Raw genomic sequence first — 12,013 nt, 5'->3', positions numbered from 1 at the left:
ATTTGGAGAAGGAAATGGCAACCCACTGCAGTTTTCTTGCCTGGAGAATCCCACGGATGGAGGAGCCTGGTAGGCTACAGTCTGTGGGGTCGCAAAGAGTCGGACACGACTGAGCGACTTCACTTTCACTTTATACACATAAAAGTAGAATGTCATGCAACAAGAGCACAAAGGAAAGAAAAGGTACAGGGGGGTACTCTGTTAAAGGTCTTAAGTTGTATATGCAGTGGTATACTTATTAATTCATGGTAGGCTGCAATTAGTTAAGAATGAACACTTTAATCCCAGAAGCAACCACTAAAAATAGAGCAAAGAGGTATAACTAAAATCCAATTGATTATACAAAAACAAATGTTAAGCAATATTCACTTAAAGAAAATTAAACCAAAAACAGATGGGACAAATAAATAACAAAACGGTGGGCTCCAACCAAACTGTGTCAATAATTACATTAAATGTAACTGAACTAAATAAGTTTTAAAAGTGATTGTCATACTGATGTTCAAAAAAAAAAAAAGGAAAAGCAACTATATGCTGTCCACAAGAAATGCACACTAAATATAAATCCACAGATAGGTTAAAAGCTAAAGGATGAAAAAAGATACACCATGCAATCATTATTTATATATTGTTTAAAAGTTAGAGTGGCTATATGAATACCAAATTAGACTTCAATACAAAGTGCATTGTCAGAGATAAAGGGACACATAAAAGGGTCAAATAATTAAGAAACATAAGCATCCTAAATGTGCATGCATGAAATAACAGAGTTCTAAACTATATGATGCAAAATCTGACAGAACTAAAGGAAAAAAAAAAAACCTGTAATTAGACTTAGAGATCTTCATATTCCTGATAGAAGAAGTAGACAAAAAATCAGTATAGACAGAATGTAAGATCTTCATGTGTAGTCTGACTATCACTGGGAGTCCCTCAAACCCTTTCAGGAAGTCTATAAACTGAAATTGATTTTATAGAAATACTAAGAGGTTATGTGCCTTGTACTCTGACTCTACACTAGACTAAAGCACAAGTGAGTATCTTCACAATCAGACCAAATTCCCTGGATGGGATATAAAAAGTACTAATGCCACAAAAACTAATTACCAAATTACACAAAGCTAATTACCAAAATTTAAAGCCTTCACCAAAATTAAAAATTACTACTAGCACAATAAAAAGGTAAGTCACCAACTAGAAAAAAATATTTACAACAAATATATCTGATATGGTAATTAAATGTAGAATATATAAAGAACTCCTACAAATTAATAACAAAAGTTGCTCAATTATTTTAGTGGACAAATAATTTAAATAGATCCTTCACAAAAGCAGATATACAACTGGATAAGAAGCATATTAAAGGGTAGACATCATTAGTTATCAGGGAAATGCAAATATAAATGCTAATGAAATACCATCTCACTACAATGACTAAAGTGAAAACATCTGACAACATCAAATGTTGGCAAAGATGTGGAACAACCTGAATCCTCACAGACCACTGGGTGGAATACAAAATCATACAAACACTTTAAAAAATAAATTGGCAGCTTCTTAGAAAGTCAAACATGTACCAGTTCACATCATCATGAATGCATCCCAAAAGCATTGTGATAAGCAAAAAGCCAAACACAAAAGAGTATATTCTGTTATTCCTGCTACTTTTAGAAATTCTATAAAAGGTAAAAATTACAGTATCTCTGGTATATTTTAGTTTTGTAAATTATATTTCAATAACAAATTAAAAGGAAAATCATTTCACTATCTTCACCATACAAAAACCCCTAGATAGTACAATCTATAAATTCACTAATCCAGGCATTCATGGATTATACTAGGTCAACTCTTCCTCAATCTGGAATTCCATCTCCTCCTTCAGACTCTTAAACCTATAAGAGATTTGATTGCCTTTATGTGGTATGAGGATTGAATCCACCAGTATCAATTTTTACATTACACATTAGTAAATTTAGTTGTCTCACTTTTAAGAAGTTCTAATATTTTTCCTTGTAGTCTAATGGGTCATCTTGCAGACACTCTAGATATGTATCTGTCACTTACAAATCACTGGTTTAAGTCCTTTGCATCATGATTTTCTGCCACTTGCAGCTGAAAGAATCTTAACTGATAAAGCTTGACAGAGCCAGATCGTGAAGGTGATTCTATCATGCTAAGGAAATAAGACTTCATCCTGCTGACAGTAAGCAGGTTCCAAAGTCTTTCAGAAAGGAGAGGGAAGTACCTAATAGTGTTGTGCAGAGACTAAAGGCAAGCAATCAGTTTTAAGTCCTAGAAGAGGAATATGGCCTGAATCAAGGCAGTGACAATGGAATGGAGATGAAGAGATGGAATTAAGAGGCTTAGCAAGCAGAATCCAAAGATGTTCAAGTGCAAACATTGACAGGTCTTGGTAGTGAATCTGATGTGGGAAGTGAGAGCATGAGAGCCATCATGAATGATACGCAGATCCCCATCTCAGGCAGTTCATTAGGGGATAGAACCTTCACTAAGGAGGAACCCCAGGAGGTGGAAATAATGACACTGATTCCAGCTTTGGGCATCTCAAATCTGAGGTGCCCAGGCGATATCCCCTGAGCCATTGGGACTACAGTTCTGATGCTCAGCAAGGAAATCCTGGTTATTGAGTTGGCCCCTTAGGTATCCTCTCAAGGCTGAGGCCCTTGCCTTAATGGCCACAGTATTGCAGCCCTTCCTTAGCTCACATTGGTGTCCGCAAAAAGCCCCATATTTACCCCCAGTGTCATTGCTGGTCTCTCCCTGCTCCTCACTATACTTGAGAAGAGCTGACACGGATGGCATCTCCCTCTCCTGCTCCCATTTATTCTGTCTCTGGGTTTGATGTCACCCCTACTTCCAGTTGGAGGGCCTTAATGAAGCCTTCAAGTTTACAGGCCTGGTGACTGACTTTCCATTTTCTTCATCAAGAGCACAGACCTGCATCCATCCAACATTTACTGAACTTCGCAGCATGCCATGCTTTGTGCTAGAGATGAGATACACAGAAATGCAAAAGCATGGCTTCTGCCCTCAAGGAGCTTGCTATGAAGAGACAGACATATACAACTATAATGTGATACAGTAATTAGATTGACCTGTGTGTGGTTAAAATTCAGAAGGGCTTTAAAGAAGAGAGAGTGAGTCAGGCTGTAGAAATTAGAGAAGGTATCCAAGCGGTGACAGCCTGTGGCCTGACATTGAAGAGTGTGTAAGAATCAGCTAGATGCAGCAGATATTCTAAACAAAAGGTCTGTGTGAAAACCCGAGGTGTGAGAGAGCCCGGTGTTGAACAGCAAGTGGTTGCAGACAGCTCAACATGGCTAGACAGGGATGGGCAGGGATGGGAATGTTTGAGATGGGTCTGGAGGGAGAGAAAGTGATCTGCAGAGCAAGTGCTAAACTAAGCCTTGCATGGTGTTTAAAGCTTCACAGGGCAGTAGGCACAGGCTTTCTCTCGTTTGGATTCTCTCCTATAGGAGAAGCTCATTAAGAGTCTGGAATGGGAGAAACATAGCTTTGTCAGCATCATCATGAGGTGATGGAGGAGGACACTTTGCTGGCCAGTCAGGGTATTTGCAGCTAGAGCAAAACAGGTCGAGCATTCAAGATGGGGCATTCCTGGGAGAGTCTAGCCAAGTGGTAACCGGAATTGGGCCCAGATACCAGTACCAGCTTGGGCTCGAGATGGCCAGACACCCTGCCTCAGTGTAGTACCAGGGTTCAGGTTGAGGTGAGGCCATCAGACCCAGATCCCAAGCCTTGGCCCAAATGTGGTTTCTGCCTGGAATAGGGCTAATTAACTTTAGTGGACATGGCAAAGTGACTAGGGTCCCATGGGAAGCAGTAGTCACAACAAGAGCCATGGGACCAGCAGGAATCAGACAGGTAGGGAGACTCTGGCCTCCAGCATTGAAGCAGCAGTTACAATGGCCACAAGATGGCAGGGGGGCGGGGGTGAATACAGGACAGAGAGAGGGTCAAGAGTGATGGCCCAGGACCCAGCTCCTCCCATTTTCGTGCAAAAGGCACAGCCTTGGCCCAGCAGCACCCATAAATACATCCTGTCCATTTCTGGAATAGTTTATTGGCTAGGAGTATTTTTATGATCTTAGACTTTGATTTTTACCCGATGTGTTGGTGGGGCTCAGAAGAAATTTATTAATAGTCTCATGCATGTTTTTGTGTGCTAAGTTGCTTCAGCCTTGTCCAACTCTTTGCCACTGTATGGACTACATCCTGCCAGACTCCTCTGTCCATGGGATTCTCCATGTGTCCATGGGATTTTCCAGGCAAGAATACTGGAGTGAATCGCCATGCCCTCCTCCAGGGGATCTTCCCAACCCAGGGATCAAAACCATGCCTCTTATGTTCCTGCATTGGCAGGTGGGTTCTTTATCACTAGCTGGCTACCCACTCCAGTATTCTTGCCTGGAGAATTCCAGTGACAGAGGAGCCCAACAGGCTACAATCCATGGTGTCACACAGAGTTGGACACATTTGAGCAACTAACCCTTCACTTCAATAAATCCATCAAAATAATATTTCACAGAATTTAAGAGACCACATATTGTAAGAAGCACCATTATTTAACCTATTACTAAAAAAGTGAAATATTGCTGATTAATTATAACAATCAATTTTAAGGCATTTTGTTGTCATTAATCTTGCTGTCAAGTATTTTCTGTTCTCCCCCATTCCGAATAAATGAGAGGAAAACACTTTTTGATAGCTTTGTTATTGGTGAAGTCATGTGAGTAATTCCGGGCTAATGAATTGTGAGTGGAAGTGACCTACTATATTACTTGCAAGTTTGAGACCTTCTAGGCCCCGTTTTCTCGGAGAAGGCAATGGCACCCCACTCCAGTACTCTTGCCTGGAAAATCCCATGGATGGAGGAGCCTGGTGGGCTGCTGTCTATGGGGTTGCGAAGAGTCGGACATGACTGAGCGACTTCACTTTCACTTTTCACTTTCATGCATTGGAGAAGGAAATGGCAACCCACTCCAGGGTTCTTGCCTGGAGAATCTCAGGGACGGGGGAGCCTGATGGGCTGCCGTCTATGGGGTCCCACAGAGTCGGACAGGACTGAAGTGACTTAGCAGCAGCAGCAGGCCCCTTTTTCTAACCTGTGCAAAGTTACCACATGGGATAGAGGCAGGGTGGACATGGCACACGACGCCTGACACTAAGATCACACTGAAATCAAGCCCCGAGTTGGAAGCTAGCTCTGACAAGTCTTCTTTGTACTTCTGCTTCCCTGACATTTGAAAAGGTTATGGGTTCTGAGATTAATGAAAACTACTGTCACTCTGGGAAGACATTTCAGGATATACTACTGGCATCGACTAACACATGTGTCTAAACAAAGACATGTGTTTTCAAATGAAATGATAACAAATCACAACTTTAAGACACAACAAAAATGCCAGATTTGACCAGGGAAAACTTTCAGGACTGAGAAAATGAAATGTATACATTTTTTACTTTTCCTGTCCACCATCATTTGCTGTATTTGGTCTTCTTTTAGAGGGTTGATATTTAGAGCATTTGGGAATTCATATGGAGAGTAAATGCTTTGACTGGGTCCTAATTCAGTTTTGAGACACCCAAGATGAGAAAGAGAAAAGGATTTATGGACTTTAGTCCCAAGAATTAAAGAGGCATGTCCCTTGGACTGCAAGGAGATCCAACCAGTCCATTCTGAAGATCAGCCCTGAGCTTTCTTTGGAAGGAATGATGCTAAAGCTGAAACTCCAGTACTTTGGCCATCTCATGCAAAGAGTTGTCTCATTGGAAAAGACTCTGATGCTGGGAGGGATTGGGGGCAGGAGGAGAAGAGGACGACAGAGGATGAGATGGCTGGATGCCATCACTGACTCAATGGACGTGGGTCTGGGTGAACTCCGGGAGTTGGTGATGAACAGGGAGGCCTGGCATGCTGCGATTCATGGGATCGCAGAGTCGGACACGACTGAGCGACTGAACTGAAGAGGCAAAGACACTCCCTGAACCTTCTCAGATAAATGGGAAATACAGACCAGGGAACAGGCTAAAGATTCACAAACAATGTTCAGAAAGGTTGAACTCTAACCACACTTGCCAATTTTGTTTCTTCACATCTGTGTGAAGATGCTGAAGAAGATGAGGAAGGTCTTTGCACTTGTTGATGGACAGAACTTACAGAACTTTCCTGATTTAAAGGCCTTGATCCATTCTATCCATAAGAACATTTAAGCTTGGGAGGTTATGTATTGAAATTTCCTAGTTTGGGATTCATGGTTGCTGTAGGGATTGGTTGGACAGATAAATTCTGAGGGGCTTGCATCCTAATTTATAGCCACTAGAAGAGATGTTACTAAGGAAATGACAACAGGCGGTAGAATCTTCTTCCTGGAAGGCAGAAGGCAGCACATCAGTATGTGGAAGTGGAAAAGTGAACCACGAGCCTTCTAGCAGAAAGGCCCAGTAAGGCTCATAGAAGTGAAATGATGGAAACAGTGCTCGTAAAAGTGTCATTTGGGATATCCTGGTACAAATAAGCAAACTGAGCACCAGATCTGAAATTCCAAATACCATTATCCACTAAAAGGAATCAGGGTTCTTTGAAAAATAGTTGATTTTAGGGGTGAGGCTCAGAAAGTACAAGATAAACATGGAACATCTTGCTAACCCTGAAAGTAGAGATGTTCTACAAGAATATGGGGACAAGTCAAAAAGAGAAGGAGTCAGCTTAAAGGGACTCAATCTGGGACAATTTGAGCCTCAAAATAAATACTGATAGTACAGATTATAACCCATGGAATGAAATAAGAATCCATGTACCTGTACTTATGCAAATACATAAATAAATAATGAGAAAGAATAAAAATCTCTTCCTTACCTTACAATGGCACCTAATAGATATGGAAGAAATGATGGAAATAAATATGGAAACAGAAGTGAAATTAGAAAATAATTAGCATTCGGCACAACCAAGAATCACCATGATACTAAAATCAGTGAGAGAAAGTTTAATAAGAAATACGATTTTTATGTAGTCTAGAAGTATCTCTCACAAGACCCTTACTAACAAACGGAAAAAAAAGTTACTTTACAGTATACAAATCTCACAGACACCACTTTTTCCAACTACTCAGTTGTAACCTATAATGGACAATACGTATCATTTGCCTTTTGAGATAAAGTATTAAGAAAAACATATTATTTCTGTGGTATGCCTTCCAAAAGTGTATAAACTGAATCTAATCATGGGAAACATGAGATAAACCAAAAATTAAAGACATTCTACAGATCAACTGTCCAGTAATCTTCAAAAATGTCTAGGTCATGAAAAGGCTGAGGAACTTGAAGGATATTATAGAGATGTGCTACCTAAATGCATCATGTGACCCTAAACTGAATCTTACACCAGACAAATACACTTTTATTTTGCTATAAAAGCACATTAGTGTGGCAATTGATGGATTGTGAATGTAGATTAGATAACAGCTATGTGAATGTTAATTTCCTGGTTTTGATGAGTGTACTATAGTTATGTAAAAGAATATCTTTCTTTCAAAAATACACCTTGAAGAATTAGGCATAAAGGGGCCTTTGTATTTTCAAAAGATTCTGAAAGAAAATGATCAATCAAACTGATAAAACATTAACATGTTGAGAATCTGGGTGAAGGGTATATAGGGATTCTTTGTAATATTTTTTTTTTTTGCAATATAGGAATCCTTTGCAAAATTCATGCAATCTTTCTACATGTCTGAAATTATTTCCCCCCAAATTTTTTTCAAAGAATGAATGAATAGAATAGAATATTACAGAATAGAATTTTTAAGGGAGCTTCTACAAAAGAAGAAAAAGTGTTGCACAGAGTATCATGCAGAGGAGACTCAAGTAAGGCTGGGGGCAGGGAGATCTTTCTACACACGCACCTAGTTTGGGTCCAGAGCCACCTTTCCTGTTTTCTAATATTAAATTCCACAATGTTCAGGTTCTCCCCCTCACACAGGAACCTACGTGCTCAACATCAAGGTAGCTCTTCAGATAGGACGCCTGAAATCATCTCTTAGCATGCCAAGACTAGATTACCTGAAGGCCAGCACCTACCTCTAACTAGAGACACGTTATATTGCTGACTGTGTCCATACTATCTTCCATGACAGTCTTTGCCCCACCTCTGAACATCTAACCAAAGTTTTACAAGTTTTCAATACAGCAAATGCACAATCTCCTCTCCTCAGAGGAGAACATATACTATTTGAGTTCATATTTAATCATAAATCAATGAAGGAAAGAATCCCAAATTCAGAGAAACTACATGCTATATTGAGAAAAGCATAGAACGTGGAGTCTTGCCTTTATTACTAACTAGCCGTAGGTGAGCCTGGGTGAATTACTTCTATAGTCCTCACCCATAAAACTGGAAATATGAACAGTGGCCTTCTCCACTTCTAAAAAAGATGATAGCTATTTAAGAAAAGGTCCTTCTAAATCTGATAGTTTTCATACCCATAAGAATGAACTTTTCCTCCTGAATTAAGAAGTTAAGATTTTACACTTGATTCTCAAGGTTGACCTAGGTTTGAGTTGATAGCATTGATATTGCTTTACCCAAGAAGCTTACAGCTAAGAGGTAGCATTGCTATACCCAAGTTCTATTTTATATCAACCTTTGCCAGCTATGCTATGTTTAGCTTAAACTATTTCTGGATGCACAACAGTTAATCACCTTTTCAAGTGAAAAATTACAAGAGGAAAAAAAAAAAAAAAACCACCAAAAAAATCCTATAATCTCTCCTAAATACCCTAACTCTTCTCCTGGATGCCTGGACCCGCGCCCTTCATCTCCAAGGTTTCTCTGTAATCGCTGTAACAGCATGCACATAAGCTGTCCCCATGTCTGTCGTGTTCAGGTATCTATTTCCTTCAGGCCTGGCTCAGATTCAGCAGCTCTGAGTCAACAAGGAGTTGGTAAAGAGAGATTCTCACTGTGCCAGGGCTTGCATGAAAGCAGGACTCAGGCACACACACTGGACACTCATTCTGCAGGCTCTGTCCTCCTGCTTGGGTTGCCCATCTGTGCTAAAGTGAAGTCGCTCAGTCGTGTCGTTGCGACCCCATGGACTGTAGCCTGCCAGGCTCCTCTGTCCATGGGGTTTTCCGGGCAAGAATACTGGAGTGGGTTGCCATTTCCTTTTCCACATCTGTGCTAAAGTCTTTGCTAAAGGCATAGAAGGCTTTTCCCCAAAGTCCCAAATTTCCAGAACACAGTCTCTCCTACTAGTGAACAATAAGCACGACTCCATTTACTTTTTCAGAGCTTGCTCTGATGTGATTGTTCCTTTTCCCAAAGCAAAAATAATCCAAGTAAGAGAGAGAAAGTTATGCTAAATTTCCCTTGTGGGGCCAGACAAGGAAATACAATGGGGGCCTTATATCCTGGAGGAATGCAAGGAATCCCGAAGATGGGCAAAGGCCTCCTGAGCCGAGCGCGTTTATAACAGGAGGTATAAGAGCACTGAGCTCGGCCTGTGTCCAGTTGGGGCGGTAGGATAAACTGGCTCTGAGACCTAGACGGGTCCCTGAAGTCATGAAATTTCTGTGAAAAAAAGCAGGCAAAACATATTTTAATTCCTCTTAGATGCCAAATTTGTACAATCATAAAAATAAAGTAGGAAAAATGTCAAACATACAAAAAGTGAAAAGATTAGTACAATAAACATCTATATTATCTTTATTGTATTCGTTCTCTTATACTTGGGTATGTTTCCATTATACATATATGTGTGTATGTATGTGTGTATATATACACACATATGCAAAAGGCTGAAGTATTTTAGAGGAATCACACACTTCAAGATATTTCACTTCTAAATATGTAAGTTTTTATAGTCCCCAAATAAGAACATTTTAAAGTTTATAGGAATAACATTGCTATTCTTAAAAGTAACAATAACTCCATAATCTCATGTAATACCCTGTCTCCAGTAAATGGTCCCAGTGGTACCAGAAATGTATTTATGGTTGATTTCTTCAAAATAGTATATAACCAGACCAGGCCAACTATCTGGTTGGCTGTAACATTTTGTATTTATATAATGGTTTCCTCATGGTGTCATTTAAATTATTTCTCTAGCCCTTGTGCTTTTTTCTTTTTCTTTTCTTTCTTTTAACAGTGGAAGTTAGATCTAAAGACTTGATTAGCTTCAGGCTTAAGATTTCGGGTAAGAAATTTTCACAGGTGATGTTGTATAGTTCATATTGCAACATATCAGGAGGAACATAACGTCTACTTGTACTATTCAGTTCAGTTCAGTTCAGTCACTCAGTCGTGTCCGACTCTTTGCGACCCCGTGAATTGCAGCACGCCAGGCCTCCCTGTCTATCACCAACTCCCAGAGTTCGCTCAAACTCATGTCCTAGGGAGAGCAAATTTCAGCACTGGGTAAAGTAACAGTTTTGCTATAATGCTACTTATACGTATATCCTTAAAAATCACCATGTTAAGCAAAATTACACAGTAAAAACCACAAGGCTTATGGGGAAAATGGAAATATGGGTACAACATTCAAAAACTTTGTTGGTGACACATAACATAAAAAATAGAAATCTATTAAAAAATGGTAGCAGTTTTATATATGTGAAATGGTTAAGAAATAAATAAATACTACAACAAATATGACACTTAATAAACTATCTGAAGCTTGCTTGTGGAAGTGGGCATCAGAAAAGTTACAGCTCATGAGTTATAAAGTGATGGAGGTTGAGTTACCTAACGTTGAACAGAAAGATCCAATACCAGGTGTAGACAGCTGCGGTTCATCACACATGTGGTGAAATAAGGTAGCTGGTAGATGTCTGAGCTGTGCACAGGTGTGCATTTTGTGTATTTCTAGGCGACTTGGTTTAACTGAGTTCAACATTCACCTGTTTCCTGTGCACAGAATCACGCACAAGTAAATGTGAACGTGTGCCACGCTCAGTGTTCGATAGTTCACCAATCGCATTGGAAAGAATTTGCGTTTCAAAGCAAATGTTATCAAAATTGAATGTATTAGCCATTTACATCTCTCTTTGTTTCCTTGATCAGTCTTGCTAAAGTTTCATCAATTTTGTTGACATTGTCATAGAAGGAGCTGCTGATTTCAACAATTTTTCTATTCTTCTCTTCTCTAATTCATCTAGTGTGCTCTTTGTCACTCCCTTGTAAGTGATGTAAGCTGAATACATCCTGAGTTGCTCTGTCATGTCGGACTCTGCGACCCCATGGACTGTAGCCCACCAGGCTCCTCTATCCATGGGACTTTTTACAGGTAAAAATACTGGAATGGGTTGCCTTTTCCTCTAGTTACTCTGAGTTTAATTTGGCCTTCTTTTTCTAGCTTTCTAAGGTGGAGGTTTAGGTCACCAATTATAGATCATTTTTCTTTTCTAATACAACTTTTTAGATTTATATATTTCTTGCTAAATACTACTTTATCTGCATCTCGCAAATTCCGATAAATCACATTTTATCATTGCACTAGAAATTTTTTCCAAGACTTCGACATCTGCAAATATAAAGTAGACATATTTTGCTCTATTTATTCTATCAAATACAGCTGAAAGTCTGGGACACTTTGTTTTAAAAGAAACAAGAAGACTCTGAAAGGTGAAGGGCAAAAGGCAAACAGGCTAGGGACCTTGAGACCAGTCTAATGACAGGGTAAAGGGGGCACTGTCAGTAGGGGTCACCCCCACACCTAGCGTCATTAAAGGCCAATTGGAAACCTAGACCTCCAACCCCACCGGTCAACAACAAGCCATGCCTCCTTTTTCTAAACAGGAATAAATGATGAAAGAGGGGATCTTGGAATATCAGCAAGAGGGAAAGAACAATGAAAAGAGCAAAAATATGAGTAAAGAAGGCTTACTTTTCCTCTTGAGTTTTTAAAATTGTATTTGACATTTGAAGCAAAAATTACACTATTTGGTTCTCAATATATGTAAAGGAACTTTT

Source organism: Bison bison, unplaced genomic scaffold, assembly GCF_000754665.1.
Source record: "Bison bison bison isolate TAMUID 2011002044 unplaced genomic scaffold, Bison_UMD1.0 scf7180017864376, whole genome shotgun sequence".
NCBI lineage: Eukaryota > Metazoa > Chordata > Mammalia > Artiodactyla > Bovidae > Bison > Bison bison.
Note: the sequence above shows the minus strand (reverse complement) of the source record.